At 39.3% G+C, this 24,364-nt stretch overlaps 1 protein-coding gene and 1 long non-coding RNA gene across 5 annotated transcripts in view; one reads left to right on the top strand and one right to left on the bottom strand.

Annotated features, from left to right (window-relative positions):
• Window positions 1-24,364, top strand: part of LOC143908202 (uncharacterized) — a 371,145-nt gene that overhangs the window by 130,992 nt on the left and 215,789 nt on the right. The gene's annotated exons all lie outside the window — the stretch shown is intronic.
• On the bottom strand, window positions 1,456-5,120 carry LOC143908213 (uncharacterized). 2 transcript variants are annotated; one of them, XR_013260078.1, is made up of 4 exons: window positions 3,567-5,120; window positions 2,965-3,085; window positions 2,319-2,503; window positions 1,456-2,243 (listed from the first exon to the last, which is right to left on the bottom strand). It is a non-coding gene; the product is annotated as an uncharacterized LOC143908213 (long non-coding RNA). The 2 variants fall into 2 exon arrangements; XR_013260077.1 differs by having other exon boundaries at window positions 2,965-5,120.

Here is a 24,364-nt window from a genome sequence, read left to right as displayed (position 1 = left end):
TTTAAACTCGTTGGTCAACTGATGGGAACTGAGTGAGTTTTGGCTTGTTTTTCTGAAAAGGTGAAATTCTGGCTCCACCGCTAGTTAGACAACCCTCTCCTAGCTTTCTAATTCTTTCTATTTTCATCACGTTCGTCGCTTTCTCTAACCCTTTACCAATTGCAAACGCTTCAACCGACGGCATAAACCGTTCTGAATTCCTTTCCACTTTAACCCTTTTTTATGATCGCTCTAAGAAAGGGAAAGTTTGTCAAACTTGCTCTCATATACAATAAAATTCGAAGAAAGGGTCATTCTAAAAATGTCATCTTAAATTTGAATGGAATGATATATTTCATATTTATTTCGGAGAAATTTTATTAGACCTTGTGCTCCATGACAAAGTTAATTTTACGTCTTTTAATTTCTGCACGGTCCAAGCAAATAAATAATATATTTCTTTGTATGTAAATTATTTGATTTAGTATTACAGTAGTATTTAAAACAAAAACAGAGTTACATTTATTATAAATGTAAACAAAATCCATTAAAAGTTTTCAATATTTTTTTTTATTTATCTATTATTTAAGAGAAGTAGAATAGCTATAAATCAGACAAAAAATACTTTTCAATTTAAAACAAATACCACGGAATTGCATGTGTTTTAAAGTTTCTTGGAAATCCTCTTATTCATAGATTAATAGAATATTTCGATGTGTTTTCGTGGTTTTTATTTTTTTATATGTAATTGTAAGATATAAAACATTGATTCTTTCAGTTTTAATTAATATTGAGAGGTAAGTCTACTGTTGAAAGGTTAGTTTTAATTAATATTGTGTGTAATAAAAAATCGATTCAAAATATATTTTTTACAGTATAATATTATTAATGGTATAAAAGGCGTAAGTTTAAAAATATTATTTAATTTAGGTTAAAATAGTTTTGGAATACAGAGATACGTTTAATTAACAAATAAGCGTTTTAAGCATTTGGAAAATTAATATTTCTTTGGAATTGCTAATTTTTTAAATTTGTTATATATCATATATGCGTAACTCTCACACGCATATCTCATTTTTTATTTCAGCATTTATAGAAGGCATACATATTGTGGCTGTGATTTTTCCAAAGATACATTAATTTTCATAATGTATACATATATGTTTATTTATTATGTGATTCTGATTTCTAACGTTATATTAAGTATCGTGTACCTGCAATATACCTGCATGTATTTAATTTATAGATGAGGTATTTAAAAAGAATATCAGTAAATATTCATTACTGTGCTTTATTCGAAATATTACGTGTTGTTTTTATCAAATATGATCTGTAATGCATAATTATTTCAATTTTATTAAATATGTAATATTATTTGACAGAGGATAGGGTATAAAAATAATAATACAATTCTTGTTGTACAGAAGAAAGTTTAACTTTTACACGTGATGTATAAAATAAATGCTATATTGCAAATTAATTAAATTATTAGCAGTATCAACTATTACCGTATAAGCTCGACTAACAAAAGACAATATTTATTGTTGAAAGATAATTGAAATTTTTTTGTTCTAAGAGAAAGATTTACATATATGTATGTACATATATCACGCCTATATGTAATAATATTATGGATATATGATTCAATTTAATATGAAAATTTAAAAGAGTTAGTATATATATACATATATATATGCTAAATGTATTAATATTATAACTATATAATTGTATGCATAATTCTTTTATTGGTACACTTTGTACAATTAATAAATTCACGAATGTCAGTATGTGAACATATGTAGCAAAATTTATTACATTGATTGTGAGAGTTTTTAAAGTAAACACGTACATTCAAGATACAATTTGCGACGTCTTAGGTAAATGAAATATGTTATATATTCTGTTTCTATTTTTATTATTCTCTCTATCTTCTTAAAGTTCTACATTTTATAGCACGAAGATTATTGATAATAATTGAGGAACTGCGCCGATGAAGAAGTCCAACGTTGTTTGGTGTAGCCTCCTGTTACGTATACTGAAGGTATACCGGACAGGAATACACTCAGGATACATTCAGTATACGTACAGGGGGTTTCACATTCCTCATCGGATAACGCCTCGTCGGTGACTGCACCGGCCAAGGATGCAGAGCCTGATAAGATCGACGGCAGACTGGGATCGCGTAAAGTAGACTAACATTGTATCTTCTGGAATTGCTGGCATGAAGTGGCAGACGACCTCGATGTCGTTAATATCTTCCATTCCTAATCCAGGTAAAATTTTGGTTAATTTTTAATTAGGTTGTAAAGTGTAAATAGATGTATTCGCGTTTCTCTCACCGCAAACAATCCTGATTGTGGGCAAGGCCTAATTCAAATTAGGTTTGAGACAAGATGTTTATTAAATGTTGTTGACTTGTGTGAGACGCAAGTGATGTTGCGATAAACAATCCAATTGAAATGATTGTTTAATGTACGGTGGAAGTCCATACGCGTTTTGCTTTTCATGGCCATGTTGAGTTCGCCTATGAATAATAACACATAAATAACACTCGAGTTATTAATGGATATTGAATGGGAAGAGCGGATATCCTAAAGTTTTTGTCACGGAGTTCCGCGGAAACGAAAATATAGATCGAAGATTTATTGAACGCGATTCTTGAAAAGATCCCACGCGAAAAAAAAAAGGGCAAACGATGACTAATCGGTCATAAAACGATCTCATCTTCCTGTGACCCCGCACGATTCTCGAAAGCCCGTGGAGTTTGGAAGCCCAACGTGCCGAGATGTCAGACTGGTTGCCTGCTGTTTGGGCCATTGCGGAAATCTTTCACCGAAATGTAAGGCAGCTCGCGTGACAATCGATCAATATTCGTCTACCCCAATAAGCATGCATCGTTATTACACATTTATGCGCGATCGTCGCGATACACCTGGAAATATTTTTAGACAGACCGCGGAACGAGAAATTCGAAAGTATACTGACCTGATATTATTACTCGTTGTCGTTTCCGTCCCTTCTCTCTGTCTGGATCTCTCTCTATCTGCGATCGGGTTAATTTTTGCGGCATCGTCATCACGTAGATTTCCTATTTGAGCATCGCCAACTGAAATCAACCGATATGTGAAATCTGACGCGTAGGATCCTTTTCCGATATATATGTCGAGCACCGCACACTGAGAGGAGTTCCGAAGGGGGCATTCGGGATTGCGAATCACAGAAGGCACTCCGAATTTCGTCTTCGCGACGTATACGAATGACAGCTCCGCTCGGTCTACATGCTACGAGTGACGTTCACGGTGGATACGCTCCGTCCGTTTCGTTCGCCGATTCGCTGAGTCGTGGCTCGATGCGAAGGACAGGCGCTCGACGCAATCGTCGAGGAGAAAGAGAGATAAACTCGAGAACGGGCGAGAGTCGAGAGACGAGACGAAAATGGGGGAGGCGTAGAGAACGAGGAACGGAATAGAATGGGAAAGAATACGCACGGCCGGGGAACGGAAGAATAAAGAAAAAAGAACTGAAGAAAAGCTGACGCGCAGGCAGGAAGATGAGACGGGATGATTAGAGACGTGTGCCGTTCATACGTCAGACGCCAACTGGAGGATGATGCAGCTGGAACTAGACGCCCCCGGTCTCCCGTGAGACGACCGTGACGCGTCCCGCGGACGACTGTCGGCGTCGCGGCGCTCCGGCGTTGCACGTCACTCGCGCGGGTGTCGGGTCTCTTCGTCTCTTCGTGCCCCTGGTCTCCTCGGATGCTCCGAATGCTCCGATCCCGTCCGGGCGTCCCGATCGTCCAGGAACGACGTTACGAGCCACGGAAGAAGCGGCTTCCTCTGGCGGCGGTTGGCCGACGATGCCATCGTTAGAGAGTTAGTGCCGGGACGACCTCGCGACGCCGACGCTATGCGGCGTCGCTCTGCGCCCGGCCGCGTCTAGGGACGAGCCACGTCAATGCGGTTGTGTGGGTTTTCAACCACCGCACACACGAATGCATGTACTCTTTAGATGCACGGGGGGTATATAAAGTCGGGGTGGATATAGGGGCGACCGGGAGGGGCGGCTCTTGATAACGCGCAGGGTCGACCAACCCCTCTCGCTCCATCTCCGTCTCTCTCTTTCTCTTCCCCTTTCTGCCTCTACCTGCCTCCCTCTTGCCGAGCTTCCGCTCTTTGTCTTCCTCATTGCTCCGGAACAACTTCTCTTTCTCTCCCACACCTATCCTATTTATCTCTCTCTTTCTCTTTCATGTTCATTGTCTCATTTCCTCTGTCACCTTCTGCTTCTCTCTCGGGATGGCTCTATCTTTCTCGTTCTTATCGGGATCGATCAACCCTTCTCCGTTACCTTCTCACTCCGTCTATCGTTTACGTTTTCTTCATCCACCCTACGGACTCTATTTCTCTCTCTTTCTCTCTTTCGATTCTCTCTCCCTCGCTTTGGCTCCGTTTATTTCTTTCTCTCTTTAACTGTCTTCTTATAATGTCCTCTCTGTTTTTCTCCTGATGCTTAGTCCTGCCGCTTTTTCGCCCTTCCTCCGAAGCGCGCTGGCGTCGATTTGATTTCGCCGCGTCTCTGTGTGCGCGCGATGTCATCTCGCTCCATAGCTTCCCCACCACTCGCTGACTCTGCGTGTGACAGCGTGAGCGAGTCAGTGAGCTTTACGCAACTCCCCGTGGATCGAGAAGGTGGTGTAACCTGGCGCCACCAGACGGTGTTCACCCAGAAACTCTTCGCCCCTGAATTCGTGACGTTTTTATTGGGCGACGCTCTGTTACGTGAAAGAGAGAGGGTACGAGTATTGCAAGCTGCCCCTGTGTGTGATTTCGTCTCACTTTCCTTCTTTCTCCGTTTCTCATTTGCGCCTTCGGACACCTTTTCAGTTTACTCTTTGTCTAGTGTGCAGGTAAGGTTACGACCTCGTGAGTTTGCTACAAAAACCCCCGCGGTAGCGAAAATTATTAATTCGACGAGTAGTTGGCTCGTAAATCGGGAGAAACGGGTCGCATACGCCAAGATGAATCTGCGAACGTTTAAAGAACAGTGAGTCAGATTTTTACGTGCGAACTGGCGTTGCGATAGATTTGCATAATTAAGACATATTACGTAACATTTAATATGAGGTAATACAAGATTGTGTGTGTGTGTGTGTGCGTGTGTAAAAACAGTTAAAAATATAAAATTAAAAAAAATGAGAGAGGACAGGTTCTTTAAAAAAAAATGGAATACACCTTTAACTTCAATACTTTATACTCTTTATAGCTGACGATTCACATGACGAGAGCAAAGAAGCTTCGTGATAAATTTAATTAGAGAATGTAAGAGTCAATAAAGAATATAGAAAATTTTCCAAGCGACTATTCTATGTTGATTAAGCTTTCTGTTCTATGAAAATCCAGATGAATTCGATATAGCTTCGAATATTGACCTTCACGAAATACCTTGTTAGGTGCTGCCATCTGTACAGCACAATCCAAAACATTCGTTTATAGATTTCCTTCGACATCGCACACGCGTGTGTACACGTGTACACACGTTAAACCGGTAGTAAGCGACGTTTGTGACGAGGAATTTGGCCTAAGCGTTTCAGTCGTATTAGTCGGTTAATCTCTTGTTCGCTATATCCTTGTGCTTCAATATATACAGTCTAGTATAGTAAGCTCCTTTATAGAGTTGTCTTGTTCTCGTTTCGCATTTATCTCCTTTTCGAGAAAACGCTCTTTTGTGATTTTCAAATCATTTTTAAGATCGAAAAATAATACTATGAGAGAGAATAATGAACAGAGGCCAACGACATCGATTTTACTGATTAGATTGCCGTTTGCCTCTCCCTAGGCATCCTATACTATCAATATATTCAATCGTGCCTCTCTCAGAACCTGTTACATTCCTTTACGATATCTTATAAAAGAAAATTGATCAATATATATATATATATATATATATATATATATTTTTTTTTTTTTTCAGAGAGGATTTTCTCTATAAATATAGCTCATTCGATTCTGTACAATCTTTTTAGAATTATTTTAATGTCAGTAACAAAGTACTTAAATGTAAATTAGCTAATGGCAAATTTTATTTAGGAAAATTCAAGAGTATAAAAAGACGTCTGTTTTTTATTAATTTTTTCCGAAATTAGATATAATCGAAATAAATTTTTTAAATAATTTGTTTCGGTGTGTTTTAAAATTATTAAAAACGCCCACGCGTACGCGCGTGTGTGTATGTGTGTGTGAGACATGTATAATTTACAATTCATATATTTATAATTTACGTATATAAATATATGTATAATAATATATACATACAGCTTTTTTATGCAATTTAATAACTGATTTGTGAATTAATATATTTTTATCGATCCAATCTTATTAAATTTTATTAAAGTGTTACCTTCGATAAAATGTTCCAAACGTGATTTTAAAGTGGTATTAAAGATCCACTAGAATGTGTGAACCGGCCAGTATAATCGTCTCTCTTAATTTCTCCATCTCATTAAGTTCATATACATTTTCTTGATTCTACGCCACTGTATATCTCGCGACTGAAATCCTAATATATGCAAAGGAATTCCCGTGGTGTCTAGTTAAGCGATACCACATAAAGAAGCACGGCTGTAGGGTATATCACCATGAAAATCCGTACTTAATCGCGTCTGGATTCCGCGAAAAAAGAAACGAGAGCGAGGCCACCGACAGAAAACTCGATCTCCCCTTGAGGTTTTAACGTATAAGCCTGCCAGGTTTGCGCCTTCGGGAACCGATGTAGTCATAAGCGTACGTATAGGTACACTAAAATCGGTGGCAATAACTTCGCACGCATCGCATCGGTAAACCGTCGCAAAACTGGAGAGCGAGCGAGAAGCAGCTCGAAAATACCCGACCGTCCGAGCGTAATGGAGTAAGGACCGCACACGATAATAATAGATAATGGGATACATATATCAACGCAGGTTTGATGATTATAATAATGACCATCTCGGTGCGCGCATTCGTAAGCAAATCGACCGAAAAACCGTTCAGTGCAAAGGAGCAGTTAACCCACAAAGCACACTCGCGTTTGCTTATTATCCGTGTAGCTTTTCTTCCAGCCGTGGTACGGCCGCACAGCGAGAGGGATTATTACGCAATTACGGCTGTAATTTCGGTCGCGTTTCGCGCGGATATAGATCTGTCCTCTTTTCCACGCGGCAACGGCGAAGTCGGCTGGTAATTCTAAACGTATCCTAGTGTCACAAAGTTTATATTCTACCGCTTGGTGTATATATGTGCGTGCGTGCGTGCGTGCGTGTGTTCGTACGCGCGTGTGATATGAGAACATGTATGTGTGCAGATTTATATGATATAATTCTTAACTATGTAATTGCAAGAAATTACTATTAAGTATTTATTGATACATGATAATTAATATATTTATTTATTGGTGGCAATAACAAACGTATTTACAATTTGTTTTATGTTTCTTTAGATTGTTGCATTGTTAAATTTTGCTTTGATTTTATGATCACTCTTATTGATTTTATAAATCTACTTGCAAAATTCCACTTGGATATTTTCGCTTTATATCACCCAACATCTCATCACTTTTCTCGCACTCACTCTTTTGAATTATGCCTCGATATTTCACTGCACTATAATTTCATTATTCTTAATTTTTATTAAGCTTCTACGAAGAAGAGAGAATATTCGACACGTGCTGTATATTTATTTTCATATAATATTTATCTTTATCGAATCATAAAATATATAAAAATTGGCCAATTTAATTATTCCTACGACGCATCTAAATGGTGTGGGACTGTAACCGAAGAGAGTAAGAGAGACAACGCAGGGTTAGCCTGGGCAGATCCGGTATCGCTCTGGTTCGAAGGGGGCGAGCCTGCCCGAGGCAAGCTAGAGGCAGCCCAGCAGGCAGGTTCGCACAGATGTGCGGCGGCCATCATGAATGCCTGTAAAATATGTATTCTCGTGCGGCCCGGTTGGTAAGAGAACAGAAGGTGGGGAAGGGATGGCAGTGTAGCAGATGAGAAAGAGCTGGTAGGAGGAGGCGAGGTGGGGACGGGGTTCGAGCGCTTGGGGCAAGGGAGAGGAAGAAAAACCGCCGGAAAAGAGAAGGAGGGAGGCAAAGAGGGGTTGGAACGGCGAGAGCATTCAGCTTCGGTTCAGGGCGGGAGGGAGGAGAGGAGCGGTTCCCGAAAGAGGGAGAAGCGTGAGTGAGGTGAACAAGCGAGAAAAGAGGCGAAGGGCGAGCCAAAGAGAAAGATAGGAAGGGACGAGCGGGCAGTGTGCGTGCATCGCAGTTTCATTTCACAGCGGAGTATAAAAGCAAAAAAGGCGAGAAGGTATCGAGGGTACGCTATACGCGGAATAGAGATGACCGGGGCGCATTATAATTGTCCCTTCGTGTCGCGACATCCACACGTCCGGTGAAAGCATGAAAAGCATTTGCTGGTGGAAACGCGTGGCGCTGATAATTCAGCGGTACTCCAGATTATCCAGGAATAGATACGCGACGTTAGTGACCTACGTTGAATGAATATTTTTATAACGTTGCGCGTATTATATTATTGAAATGCGATCAGTGATATGCATTAATTCGCTAAGCCAAAAGGAAGTAGAGAAAGAAAGAAAATATTGAATAACTACTATCATCACGCAAATACATACATATAGGTATACCTATACGAGTGTATCGATTGACGCAAACAAGAAATGCCTGCAAGCACAACGTATACATATTCGACATACATGACAATCCTTGCAACCAAGTAATACTGAACTAAAATTGGACAAACACTGTTGCATTCAAGTGATTGAAGATAAATGTCTCCATGAATAGGATGTTTCTATAACAGACCGAGTATAAAAAACGAGGATGACTCAAACACAGTATAGTATAGTAAAACGATATTCGAAACTCAAATGGTTACATAATCCGAAAATAGAATTATAATTTTTTAATCTTTATACGTTTTCTAATTTCTGTCATCTTTCTCTTCCTTTTTCTTTGTTTCTTTATAGTTATGAGCATTATAGATTTCTTAACAATTATTACATTATTTCTTCCAAGATATTTCATAATTATAGTTACCAACTATATACTTTGCCAAACCAAGTTGTGCTAATATTCAATCACTATCATAATTTTCTTCAGATGAATATACAGATGAACATACATACCACAATTTACTTGCTTCCATAAATACAAGCATCATCGAAAATATCTTTTAAATAATATAAAATATTAGTCTCTTCGTTCTTACAGTTTTGAAATATTTCTTATCGAGTTATGTGCATTTCAAAGCGTTAACAACATCAAATGAGATATACATAGGCATACATACACGAGATGCCTTATGATCTACGAGCAATGCGCTTTAATTAGTGCCGACGTGATCGCGCCGGATTTGACCGGGCGACGTATTTACGCGCAAGCACGAATGTCGGACGGGTAAAGAAAAAAAAGAATATTAAAAATAAAGGAAATATCCCGTCAGTCGGCGTGCCAAACGAGTCGCGAGTGCGGCCAGCTCCGTGTAACATGTCCTACGACTTTACAACTTTGTGTAATTCCCGCGTCACCGCAACGATATTTACGATCGTCCGCGGGATTATAATATCTTATTTCTGCGTGACGCGCCTCGGATACGTATCCGGTTCTCCTAGATCGCGCATGCGTGGGCCAGGGCAGAGTATTTTTCAAATTACGCGCGGGTATTCCGCCTCCCGTGCCGTATTGCACCTCACCGCGCTGCATCGCATCGCGCTTATACGAGCACGTGCAACGCCTCAAAGGGATTGCAGAATAGGATGATGCTCGTCTGCGGGACGTATCGATTTAATAGTATATATATATATATATATATATATATATATATATATATGTATTGCTATCTTCCTTATTACCTCCGGTAAGGTAATCCGTTGATATCGCATTGGATTCATAGGGGGGGGGGGGGTTACAGGCAGGGTGGCAAAGGAAAAGCGTGACGGGGCGATGCGGGAAGGAAGGGAAAGAGAGGAGGAGAAAATATCGGCAGGGAGTTAGGATGGGATATTCGAGAATCGAGCGAAAGACGATCTAGCGTCGTCGTTCGCTTGCAAACTTAGATACGCACATACCAGAGCCCGAAAGAGAGAGAGACGCTCTCGGAGCGGGCTCGTTATTTACAGCTCGCATGAATCACGAATACGCCGAGATAAAGTTAATGCAAACGCTCGAACATTTGTTCACGGATTTTCCTTTTTTTTTCTATAACGAGCAACCTCCACTTAACTCTACTTAATGTAACTACGTGGCTCGTGATTGACGCGTAATCACTTATTGCACGATACATGACCGTGCATGATAGCTGCTGCGAAATACAGCATTTCACATTAAGATTACATAATTTATTTTATTTTTGTACTTCGCTACACAGCTTTTCATAACTGTCACACATAAGACGTAAGTTATTATAGATGCATCGATATAAATAACGGGAATAAAATTTAAAAAAGAATGACGAAAGACTATATATTTGAATTCTTTAAATAACAATCTCATTCAGTAATCGTCGCTTAAAAATGGTCGAACGTCACGGTAGATTTTTTCTTGCTTCTGCTTTAGTAAATTTCATATACTGATCTTTAATATCTGAACTTATTTGTTCGTCTGTTTTTGCCGCCCCCGCGTTATTTTTCCCTACGCCGCAATTAACTAAAGGAATACCTATACACGCTCCTCTTCACACGCTCTTCCACTTATAACCTTTATTCCAATAAAACTTCCCCGTACTCGGAAAGTGGAAAGGGGAGAGAGGAGAGCATCTGTTATACCCTGGACTGCGTACGCGGCTTCATAGGATAGTCACGGCGAATGGTCCATCCCCCGACACCTATACCCTCATCTTTATTTCTGCCGGCTTTCTGTGAATCCCTCCACCTCTCTCCCTATTTCTCTTTCTCTTTTTCCCTCACTCGCTCGCTCTCTCTCTCGCTCTATGGCTGACCCTTTGCACGATACAAATAGTAATGCATGACGTAAAACATGGTTGCGATTATCTTGCGATATCACGTTACAAATGTTTGAATCCAGTTAATGCACGTCATTGTTCACATGCATTACTACTTCTCTCAAAGTTTCCCCTTGCGGTGAAACATAACGATAATTTATGATGTAAACCAAAAATAGTCGTCTATTAATGGCGTTGATAAATATTATCGGGTGTAAACTCGAAAACTGAGACTTCCTTGAAGCCAACTGACGTTAGCAATAACGCATCTACAAGAAGGGTTTTGAAACATCAGCAGCAATGGGATAAAAGTAGAAGTAGAAAAGTATTATACACAGACGAAAGAAATATTACACGTGGATGAAACATGAGCGGGACTTACGGTTGTAATGATAAAAATTTCTTAAAATATTAATAAAATATTTTAAATACCTCACACACACACATAAAATAATAAATTATGTGTGATGCAACTGTGGCTGGAAATCAAACCGGTATCAAAGCGGAAAATCCTCCAAAAAACAAGTTATTATGAGGAATACAAAAAAATATACTTTTTTCTATTTTTTTTACTTTATTCACTATCAAAGCAGCTATATTAATATTTGTGAATCTTGATTTCCTGTCAAACTTTCCAATTTATCGCTTAACTTCTCTTTTGCTAATTGGCCATTATATACATGTAGCATCAATATGACTAATTGGCACTATCTTTAAGGAATTGTATTAATTATAAAATTTTATGCTTACGTGATCGTTTAGATGAATTATTGTAAATCAAATTTCACCTAACCAATTTTCAATAATATTTCATTAATATAGAGTACGTGTGTTTGCCTATTTTATCGACAATATAATTAATATTTTCTTTGGTAAATTCTATGTTTATGAAATGGTGCTTGAGCCCGTTGTTACCTATTCGTATGCGACGTTATCGGTATCCTGAAATAGGGAGTAAACGATAAATAGCAGCGTTACAGCGAACTTGGTGCAAACTTGTGCTCGGACTTTACACGAAATATATCGAATAAAATCATCGCCGTTATACTCTCGATAGTGGCAGCGAAAACAATTCTACCGCATTAAGATACGACGTTTTACGTTTTTGTTAAAAAGGTGGGACGCGCGGCGGCCGGTCGTCAACATCTGATTTTAATTAAAGCAGGAAGGAAAACGACTGGAATTGGAACGTCGGATTCCCTTTCTGGTTGAATCGAGGAACGATTACAGTCGACCTCCTGTTTCCCTCCTGTCCGCTTCGCCTCTTCCCTTCTCTCGGGGCTCTCACTTGGTTCTCTTCTCTTCTCGCGGGGTCTCTCTTTCTCTCCTGCTCTTAAGTTACCTACGCAGACAGAAATATTCGCGGAGAGCCCCGCCTTGTGCCGCCATCATGCTCTCAACTGGCGCGCGATTATTAGGCACCGTAATGCGTATTTTCTGAAGTGACGTCGGTCTTTTTTCGGGGCGCGCTACGAATCCTTACAGCAAATTGTTCTCAATTTGCGAGAAACTCTGGCTTATCTCTACGAAGTGACAATTTGTTGTGAACTCTATTTTGCTTGTTAAGATTCGAACCTCAAAGTGAAATTAAATTAATATCGAGACACGAGCCAAAAACCTATATTGTATCACGCAACGCGAATGCTTAGACGTAGGTGCATGCACTTGTGAAATATTTGAACATTTGAACAATGTATTTCCGTTTGTCAAAATTAAAATTTTTGATGGTTTTCATAATTTATTTAAAACGATATTGATAACATAATTATAAAATTCATTAATAAAACATTAAAAATAAAAGTTCGCTATACGCTTTTGTAAAAATACGTTACGTTGTATAATATATGTATGCATATATTCTTTGTGAGTGCGAGGGGAAAAAGAATCCTATTTTAATATTAATTTATTCGTACGCTATTTCTCATTTTGCTCGTTCTTCTCATAATATCTATAGGTATTGATTGGCGCCGATTAGAGAATCGCTACGCACGTACATACATGCGCATACATGCTCGGCCGGATTCCTCATGTCCTTTTTGGTCGTTCATTTTGACTTCCCACAATCCACCCATAGGCGAAGATTATATTCCTGTTCCAGTACGAGCCAACTGAATCGTCCATTCTCCTCCAGGAATCTTCCAAGTAGCTCGACTACGCTTCTCGGTGATTTGCATATTTGGGTAGGTTAAATCTAAAAATGGCTCGGAATCCACGACCATCAACCTGATTGGGTAAATGGTTGAATGGGCTCATGGTAATTTCATAGTAAAGAGACCCGCGCTAGAGTGTATTGTTCTGTAACCGAAAGTTCAATGATGATCACGTTGTCACGATCGTTCGTGTATCATTCTAGTCATGACTTTCAACCAAGGTCTATGAGGTAATAGAGATTTCTATATGAATGTTCTTTGAGAGACGAAACGTTAATAAATTCCATATATCTTGCTTTATAAATTAATTTTAAAAATTTAGGTTTAACACAAAAAAGTATGTATATAGTTTTGATCATAATCTTAATTGAGCTTGTATAATTATTATTTAAGAAACATGTAATTTAAAAAACTTCCGGAGTATAATATTTAAGACTTTGTGTGTTACATGGCAAAGTTAGAAAAAAAGACCGCACAGAAATCTGCAGATGCATTTCACCATTGGACATTGCATTTTCACAATTGTGTGCGTCGCGAAAGTTTTATGGATTCTTACCAATTCAATTTTGTCACGAACGGATTCGCATCGCTAAGAGTACCTCCGTTATTACCAATGTCATGGGAATTTTTACGGTCACTTTGTCCCATCTCCCGCGAATCGTCGTTGCTGCAGTTCGTACTTCGTACTGCATCTCTATTCGCGTTCAGTCGCCGAGAAGATTTCGCCGAGCAGGATCAAACATGGATGGAACCCGATATCGTTCCGGAAATAGTTCGCAAATACCGAATACGAGTAAATTTCGAAAGAAGCTAGTGTGTAAAACGTTCAATATTTGCGATTGTTCAATGTAATCGTTATTAAAAATATTGATTGGAAGAATTTGTAGAACAAGTTATTTAGCAACAATATAACTTATATTTTATGGATACAAACATTGATTTTTTGATACGACTTAATTTGCAATATAATTTTAAAGAACAAAACTTGATATCGTCATATCGTGTAGAATGTGTTATTTATCAATATTTCTTGATATGAAATTCTACTAAAGTTTCGAAATTGTTTTGGTAAGATGGGTCGGCTTAAAGATAGGAAACTTTGACATTAATTAAAACTCCACGAGAATCATGGCGAATTTGATTTAATTTACTGGAAAATTCTATTACAATTTGGAATCGGGCCAAAGAGCCTCGGATTTGAGATTATATCAACGGCATCTCTCTGATGAGGCAGTGCGTTGCGATTCTACATAACGTAAATTATTATAAAACAAATGTCTATTCCGGCAGGAGTTAAATCATGCTAAAGTCCAATTCGTACTCATCGCGGCCGATCAGATTAACGATCATCACGCGTCTCAGATTCTCGTCTAGCGAGAATTTCCGTCGCGAGGTGTCCGACTATAAATGTCATAAAAGAATTTACGATCGGGCTCCCTGACTTTTGACGATCGTTAAACCGGTGCCTCTCGACATTCCAGTCCCGTGTATTCTATTTGCCTGTCATTAGCGGGATTATATTTTTGACTTTTACTGATCAGAATTCGGCTGTGCCAATAGCCAATATGGACCAATTGGAGATGTATATGATCGCGAATTAGTTATCTCAACCTCTATTAGCGAAGACTATTATCCGAATACTTCGCTCACATTCAATTTACTTCGGGTCTGCGATGAATTATTTTTATGCTTTAACGCAAATTTAGAATTGCGTCGTATATCAATTCGTCTGAAAACCCGCCGTATATAAAAGTCATTTCAAAAAAGATGTTCGATATATCCGACACCTAAGCGATCGTAAGAACGTTCGGTCACAGCTGCGAACAAAAGTTTCCCATTTGCGGAATAACCGCGCGCGAAACGTGCCGCTTGTAACTTCCATTGGGAAAACTGCACACTGCATGCGTGTGCTGCAGGAATGTGGAACATCCGTGTCTCGAATCTCTCTAATTGAACTCCGCGGCGGGCGGTCCGTTTCCGCGTGTCACTTCACTTGCAAATTAAAACATCTAACGCCCGCTCGGAAACAAAGGGATAATTACGTTTAAGTTACACCCTTCGAGATCATGCAGGGATATCTTGGGGATTGTTTCGGGAAGGCGTATTGAACATATCCTGGCGTTTATCTGTCAGTTGAGACTACGCACCGACGTGTTCGATGTCGTCCGCTCCGCTATCCAAGATCTTGATAAAAGTAACGAGGATGGCGAACGAGACACAGAAGAGATCAGTAAACGAAAGAGAAAAAAAAGAGAGAGAGAGGGGGGGAAGAAAAAGAGAGAGGGAAAGAGAGAGAGATTCGCAGAGATCCTCGAGAAACTTTCGAACTAAATGAGCTCTGTTCAGGCGTATATTTCGCCGACGAGATTCTCCATTTTCCATTCTCGGCTACGCGATAGCAAAAGTTGAAAATGGCTGGCCATTGCGAGCATCCTGCGCGCTTTTAACCAGGCTTCGACCTTCTATTCGCTCCCACCCGCTTCTATATATACGTATATATATTTTATATACACATGTATATATGTATACAATACGCGCGTATACACGTACGCAACCACCATCCCCTTCCCCCTTCTCCCCGTACGATACATCCGCGTTTGCGCGCGCGAACACGAGCGTGCAATGTACTCTATGTAAACGAAATGTACGCCAAGTAAAAAGGCGGGCAAACTTCGCAGAGAGAGGCACCCCGACACACGCTTTTACCTACCGACTCGATGTAACCCGGTTCATTTCCCGTCCACTTTATATGCAGACAATCTTTCGTCTTCTTTCCTCTTTCTTTCCCTTCCTCTCTCTCTCCCTTTCCCTTCCTTCCTTCCTTCTCCCATCTCTTTCTCTCTTTCTCGCTGTCCCTTCCTTTTCTTCTCGGTCTCTTCTTTCTCCTACTGCCTATGTGTAGTCTCTTGTACTTGAAGCTAACTACTGCGCGAGAGGTGAGCTAGCGCCATCCTTGCCCTTCTTACCCCTTACTACAGAACTCCCGTTCCTTTGTTTAATCTCGCGCTCGAATCTCCACAAGAACGTTATAGAGGCTTCTTCCCGACGCTTCCTCTTTGTTTGGCCATTACAATGCTGTTATTATTGCGACCTGCAGGTATTTCAGACGCGTCTGGATCGCCCAGTGCAACGCCCATTACATACCATACCGCATCCGTTTTTTCTTTTATTTTTTTCTTTTCTTTACCATTACGTGACATATTACGTTGATCCGATACGTACCGTATCTTGATTTTGCGTGTAAACGTCCTCTCTCTCTCTCTCTCTCTCTCTCTCTCTCTCTCTCTCTCTCTCTCTTCCCTTTCGCGACCCTTTCTTATATCATTTGCATACTCTCCCGTCTCACGATAACTCGTAAGCAAGATAAGACATGTCGTATTTTCCTATTCCTGTCTCTAACTCGAGTCACCGGGACTTTAATTCTATTGTTTATCGTTGCACTCTGCTTGTGCATGAAAGACACAAAACTTTTAAAATATAATTTTCTCTTTGTATTCAACATATTCTATCATAAATTAACATTGCCTCGCGTTCATATTTTAGAAGAGATACTTATCTTGATATAATCGTACAGTTAATGATTTCAACAAGACTATTATACGCGACTTGTGTCGTATGTTTTAAATGATAAGAGATCGGTTTTTATTTATAAAAATGATATATTGCGGTAAACTAACATATTAAATAGAATATCTTTGCAAATGCAATTATACATATAGATATACATAAACATCAATAGTAATTTGCAATAGCAATGAAACCACTGATTCAATTTGAACTAATCTTACATTTGCCTCTCGCTTAGAGATGTGAATAGAAGAGGAAGAGCGGGAGAATACGAGAGACAAACCATTCTTCGGAAAGCCCACCATGTTGCGTGCCAGCAAACCGAGTACCATCACACCCGACTACGCTCGAGTTTCTTAATGTAATTTTCCTTTTTTGCCTCCTTTCGCTTTACGAGCGAAACTTTTACCTCCTTCTCTCTTTTCCGGAACCGCGTCCTTCCTACCTTCCTTCCTCGTGCCCTCTGCATCTCGCCCCCACTTTTCCAATGCCATTCCTCTCTCCATCACTTCGTGGCCGATCTCAGAACATCCCGTTTCTCTCATTCTTTCTATCTCTTTCTCTCACTTCGTTTTTAGGCGTTCGAGCGACCGTTCACACGAGTTTGCGAACTTTCATGATTTTACGTTGCGATTGCTTCTATATATCCACCCTTTATGCCTCATTTGTCCCTCCTTCTTGTCGCACCGTTCAGTTTCGTCTATGGGATGAAATCCGTGATGTCGTTACGTGTCTAATTTACAGGTGTGGAGGGATTGCAATCGAGACATGAATGCTCAATAATTCATGATTGCGCTATACCGCATCGTTTATCGACTTGTAAAACTGAAATTTGCTGAAAGATTGCACTTGGAACATTCTTCTAAGTTTTTAAATATTTGAGATCATTTTATATTACGTAAATACTGAAATCTTGTCAAGAAGTAATTAATTCATAATTGAGAAAACATTTTGTGGAAAAGTTTTGCTTATGATCATCATTGACGAGTTTAATTTTATTTTATCACAATAAATTTTATATGAAATAAATCGATTATTTAAAACGTAAGTAATAAGTTCGTTGAGTTAATTAATATGTTAAAATTTTGTCAAGCTAATTGCAACTTAATATATATAAGAGAATAATTTACTTTAGTTTTACTTTAAGATTTTCCAAGACTTGTTGTTATCAAACTAGCGGAAACGTCGGAAACTGGTTTCTATATTTATCGGTTTGATCTGGAGGCTTTACGAGCGAGGAATTGCTATAAACACTGTATTAATACATACGGTTCATTATAGATGACGTCGTTTTACGATGTATACTGCTATTTTAGTAAGCAATAACTGAAGGATGCATGCTGTTCTTTGACGATAGCGGAACTTTTTAGCCGAATGTAACGCATACTGTTTCTCATGCACATAAATGCAGGTTTTGAAGAAATAAATTATGTCAATTTTAATAAGCATTTCTCATTTGGCAATTAATTTTCCAGAAAAAATAACCATTTCTTATCTTATTTACTATCATAATACGAAAATCTTTTCTTTTACATTATTGTTAATCTGCGATTATTTAAATAGGAAATTTGCAAAAAATACAGCAATACGAATCAAATTAATTTCGATACATATTTAATACATTATAGAAAAAAAATTTTCATTTGCCATAATTAGGTAATATTCCATACGCAAATAAAAATTACTCGCTGCTCGGTTGTAGAAAGTAAAGTAACCAAATTATTCTGTTTGATGAAACGAATACTCGATCTATGGTTGGCAAAGATATAACCCGATATGGTAGCTAAGTCCATCAATATAAAGACTGCAAAGTACTATGCACTGCATATTACGGCTAATTCGTCCATTGGATTTTCACCTAGCTTGAACACTTCCACTCCTACTCATCGTTTACCTCCACCATTGCGCGGCAAATGGTCGGAATAAATGTCCCGGCTAGGATGGTTAAACCTTGTCCCATAGGCGTTTAATCGCCTCGTCTCGGTCGAATATATACGCACTTCATACCTGCGCTTTTTCAGTAATAAGCTTCTAAATTTTGTTCTCCTCGACCTATTTCGCTGATTCGAGCAATCAGATCCGTAAGACTCTCGGTTACGTCAAAGTTAATTTCTACGGGGAATTTTTTCCAAATGGCTCAGCGAGCAATAACGATCTTTCATACTTTTTTCGCACCCGAGCCTTCCCGAACGATTGAGTTAAGTGCCTCGACAAAGATAACCAGAGGGTCTACGAGGGGTGAGGTACCTCGAGGATCCCGATGTAATCCTTGTTATTATGAGAATCCCATATTCGAGCCACGATTCGTGGGATATGGCCGCTCCCTAGGTTGGAACGCCCTCCTGGTCGCGTGTGCTAATTGCTGAAATGTTATTTACGATTCCAGCCGTCGCGACGCTCGACTGGCGCACACGTTTCTGGAATGGAAATGCGGTTAACCAATTCTTAGACGTCGAACGCACCTTATGACGCTTCCACTTGAAATCGCGAAACTCGATCCGATGAATATACCCTACGCAGTCGTGCAACGAATTCACCAAGTTCGATGTAATCTCTATGATGTAATTTTGCTTACAATTAGTATTATTTGACGGGACAATTTATGAGGATGTTACATCCGATTTTTCGAAACGTTACCAATGCGAAAAAGTCGATCGACCTAAACTAAAATCGACGATTACTACTTTATTGATTTAAATTATTTTTCATAATAATTACGTTCGCTTTTCTTGAACTAAATGGAAAACTTGGAGAACTTCTTATATAGCGTGCGAGTAAAACAAAGCTTGTACGAAATTTTCGTTTAACTTTACATAGCTATTCAAACGTTAATTACTAACTATTCTTTACGATGCTGAGCGCGGTGGTAAAGTCGCACGTTTCTGGAATGGGAATGCGGTTCGCTGGTTACCCGGGCGCCGAACACGGTTTATTACGTTTGCATGCGAAATTGTGCATTCTCCGCAGTTCTGAGTCAAGCAATTGGTACTCCAGTTACAAATAACAGTTATAACGTCGTTTCGCTGACGTTCGAATGGCGATATATTCCAGGTATGACGACGAAACGATCCAATATTATTTTAATTTTTATAATGTTGACTACGCACGGGCTACCGATCGCCTATTTATTTTAGAAATCGAGAGACGCGCGTAATATTACAGCAAAAGTAATATAGAAGTAAAATTATTTTAAAGCTGCTAAAATATTTATTTTAAAATCTCAATTTTTATAGCAAGATACGGAAAATGTACTTTTTTTTGCTAAATAAAATATATTCTAAGTAAAAGTAAATTACACTAGAAAAATACAGGAAAGATTGGCTAAATTATACGAGAGGCTGGTAATGGCGTCTGAGAGAAGACGGGTAATGACAGGTAAGTGTTTATACAGCAGGTATTATATAAGCATCTATTATTATTACATTGCTCCTAAATTGTACTTACCGCGCGTCGTAAAAAAAATTGTACAAAGGCAGAAGGCAGAAGAAATTGTGTTACTTATATGTATTGGTAGATCTGGAAAGCTCATATAGCACAACATTTTTAGCGCAGACTTTTGCCACGATACTACATATATAATTGATTAATAATAATACGTGCGCGAGATTTACGATGCTTCAGGCTATTTTGTGTAAGATATTATACCTTGTATAAATGCCAATACACGTCAGAATATTTACTATCGGAACACTGCTTTCATCTGCATAATTTGAGTATTTTTCACAATTGCTAGTCACTTATAATGGTAAAAATATAATTCTAAATATCCAGGTAACACGAAGAGAACAGACGTATCTATCGTATACATGTATTATAATTATGATTGCATATGTAAATATGAGACACAAGCCAGCATCGAATGTTCTTTCTATTTACGTCGTCTAAGTGTGTCACCGAAGATCAGCATGCGGGTATCATCAAGCGATTTATAACACTTCATATGTCGAGTTATAACCGCATAAGAAGCCTATTCTGCGACTTGAACATCCGTTAAATTGTAGCTTCAGAAAAAAAGAAGCAAAGAGAACAGATAGTTAAACGCCCGACGGTTGAAGCGATATTATTTACGGCACTTGTGCGAGTGACAAAAATGGCCGGGATCGTCAACCCGTTCACACGTTGGTAATCGCGCAAGTCCGGCGGGTCGCAAATTACCCGTCATTGCCAAAATACCCGTCGCGCGATAAGGATCAATGCGGGAAATTACAAATGCGAAAATTAACATGATCGTAAATGCGAATGACCTCGTAAAACGCGTTGTTAGAAAAGATTTATTGAGGTATTCACGGGGCTCCGTCGCACGTAAATCCCCAAATTATAAGTTACATAAGTAGAATCCCGGCATACACACAGGTCATCACGATCTCGATGTCGGCCTCGATTTCGGCCTCAGATGTAACATTCGCATGTAGTGGTGATATTAATAAAAGGAAATAATACATATAGTAACATTCTATCCACACGACCGCGAAATTACCACATTTGCATCGATAGTTCCGAATTTTCGGGAGAAATATCTAAATATGCAGAAAACGAGATATGACATAAAGTGTTGATGATGTTGGGGTAATTGCGATGACCCGCCCATGACGAAAGGTTTGGAGCGTGACGGCTAAATATAAAGTAACTCCGACGGAAGTTACGAAAAGTATAATTTTTGTAATCGAGCGAAATATAATGCGCTCATCAGATAAAATAAATTTGCTGTCGAAACATCAGCACGAGCTCGGTCGCATGTATTTTAAATGTTATCGGCTCGTATAATGACGATCTCACCGCTTAAGCAAATGCTAAGTTACGTCGTGGAATCTGCATAACGGGAACAACATCCAACACGCGAAACGGCCGTTTCCATTGTTCGCTTAATGTAATATGTATTTATTGTTAAGCAGATAGACGCAACTGATTTATGCCGTGACACGCACGCTATATAATAGTCGCGCGCGCTCACAGAATAGATTGCGTCTGGCGATCGCGCCGATATGCATTTTTCCCACCATAATACATATATCTCGCTGAATTTTCCGCTTATTTAACATTTAACATTTTTGCATCCGTTATCCGCGATTCTTGATCCGCGGTCGCTCATCCGATTAATTGAAACAGTACGAAGAAAGAAGGAGAAAAGTTAACGCCGCGGATCGCATGCGAGAAAACTATTAATAAAGTGTACAATCTCTTAAGATCCTTATCGTAATATGTTTTCCACCGTATTTACTATTGTTTTACCAAGATAATAGCATAGGGGCGATGATATCTCATATAAACATTACCTCGTATAACTATTATATGTTATAATATGGTAAAGTCATTGTTATCGAAAATCCTATGTTTCTAATTGTATTTGTGGCGTTAAATAATGCTTATTTGTACTTACCCATCTGTTTGCGCATCTATAACGTGCTCGAATAAATTAGTATGTATTTTTCTATCCAATTTGCATGTCATAACGCGGAAATATACATCAGAAGATTATTGCTAATGTTTAATTGTATACAATTAGGCAAATTAATCAAAGTGGAAACAGGTAGCATATTATACGCACGAGATACAGAATAAAAGATTTTGTTTGCTGCTGCTTTAGCGTATCTATCCGATTTCAGAGTTATGTAATTTCATCTATATAGCTATTATATTATGCCTGTGATATGCAGACCACAACCGACAAGTAAATAAATTCATTTACAGCGTCGCTTTAACGCTCTTCCTAGATAGAAGATCATATAAAATATTTGGCAATGTGAGAGGTAATGAATCGAGAGAATCGCAGCGCGTCTTTTTTCTACCATGCAACGGCGGAATACGCCCACCTAATTTTGCTCGATCCTGGATTGTCGAATCTCTCCTTTTCCTTCTCTCTCTCTCTCTCTCTCTCTCTCTCTCTCTCTCTCTCTCTCTCTCTCTCTCTCTCTCTCTCTCTCTCTCCCCCTCCTCTCCCTCTTTTTCTCGCTTGCTCTTTTTCTCTCTGGCTATTCCGTATCCTCTTTACTGTTCATCCGTAAAGGACTCCAAACGATTTTGGCGAAATTGCCGCTGCTGACCAAAAGGTATCTGCCTCCATGATGCCCAATAGTGCCCTCAAACCCGTCCGTGTGTCTTGATTTGAACTGCACCGACCCCGACGGTTCTCTTCTTCTAACCGCTAACTATAGAAGTCAAAGCTTTCGGTATTCGTGCATCCGATCGCAATATTATGGAAGTGATCTGTCGACCGGAAGAAGGTATATTTGAAACGTCTTTCCATCTAAATATATACATATAGGACATAAACAGGTAGTTGTCGCACCGAGCATAATTATGTAAAATATACATGTAATACGTATAAAGGAAACGTTCGATTGCTCTACAAAATTGATACGTGAACCCATTTGCATGTAAATATGACGTTTCTATGATAACTCGAAATTTATTGGCACAGAGCACTTGCTCCATGTAATCTCTGATTACCGCCGCAATTTATATGTAATATGATCGAGAAAACGTTCGCTGAGATCGACGGGGACGTATCGACAACGCGTATCCGTGACGATCCGATAAGAGATTTTCATTCGTGATATCGGGGAATCAGCGAAAGAGCGCGTCGACGATTCGAAAGTATACTTGCGATAATATCAATATCGGTAGCATCAGACCCAATGGATTGGGTTTAAGTTTGCACGAATGGCCGACTTCCCTTCCACCGAGACCGGTAGCCATGGGGGCTACCGACAGTCGAAAACCGTATAGGGACCATCCAACTCAACGCGCCGCGCCGTGGAGGCTGCGCGCGTGTGAACGCGCGCGTTAAGATGGCCGCGCGCGCGCGTGTATTCACCGGATCTACATATGTGAGGACGGGACGGGATGGGACGAGACGTCCTTAGGGTCAGTCCGTGTACGGAATGGCGTAGGCACGACGCAAAGACGACACTCCGCGCTAACTAACATGGCTGGGTATGCGCGCCGAGCGATATTTGCGCGCGAGCGAGGAATGTCCGCGACGAAGAGCGTAAACAACGTAGTATACGGCACGATTATCGTACAATAATCGAAGTGATCGCCGGCATTATCGTTTATTAATGACAGTCGTGAAATTACGGCTGTCCCGAAGGAAACAGTTTCTGGACGTTATCTGTTAGTTAAACCTATCCGCGTTACTTCTCTCACGAGTACGGCATCGCAAAATGGTATGGCCGTCGCTGATAGATGTTACGTAACCAATTATGCATCTCCTTTCTGTCGAATTACCTGCCTGTTCATTAACAATTTCATATTCTCTCTCTTTCTCCGTTCCTCCGACTTTGTCTTCTTTCCTTGCAATATACTGTTAACAGTAAAATAATCGACAACACGAATTTCAGCATTTTATTATATAGTATATGTATATTTGTATCGTTGTATCGCGTCAAATTGCTTAACTCAGAAATAGCGCTAACGAATGTCTTGATATTTTAGAACTGTTTTACGTAATAGTAATTTAAGAATGCATTAATTGCATGAATAACAAGAAAATATGCAATGTACGTTTTCTTATGCAAATAATAATCTGAATGTTATCTTATATACTCATACATTGTACTCGATTAACAGATCACTGTTCTCCGTTTTCTGATGTTTAATAAATTAATATGCAGCGAGCTTAATTAGCGGATAATTATGCTTTCTGCGAAATTTAAGCACAAATTATGAT

Source organism: Temnothorax americanus, unplaced genomic scaffold (genome assembly GCF_048541705.1).
Source record: "Temnothorax americanus isolate GAGA-0224 unplaced genomic scaffold, ASM4854170v1 Scaffold9, whole genome shotgun sequence".
Taxonomy (NCBI): domain Eukaryota; kingdom Metazoa; phylum Arthropoda; class Insecta; order Hymenoptera; family Formicidae; genus Temnothorax; species Temnothorax americanus.
Note: the sequence above shows the minus strand (reverse complement) of the source record. Positions and strands in the feature narration are given on the sequence as shown.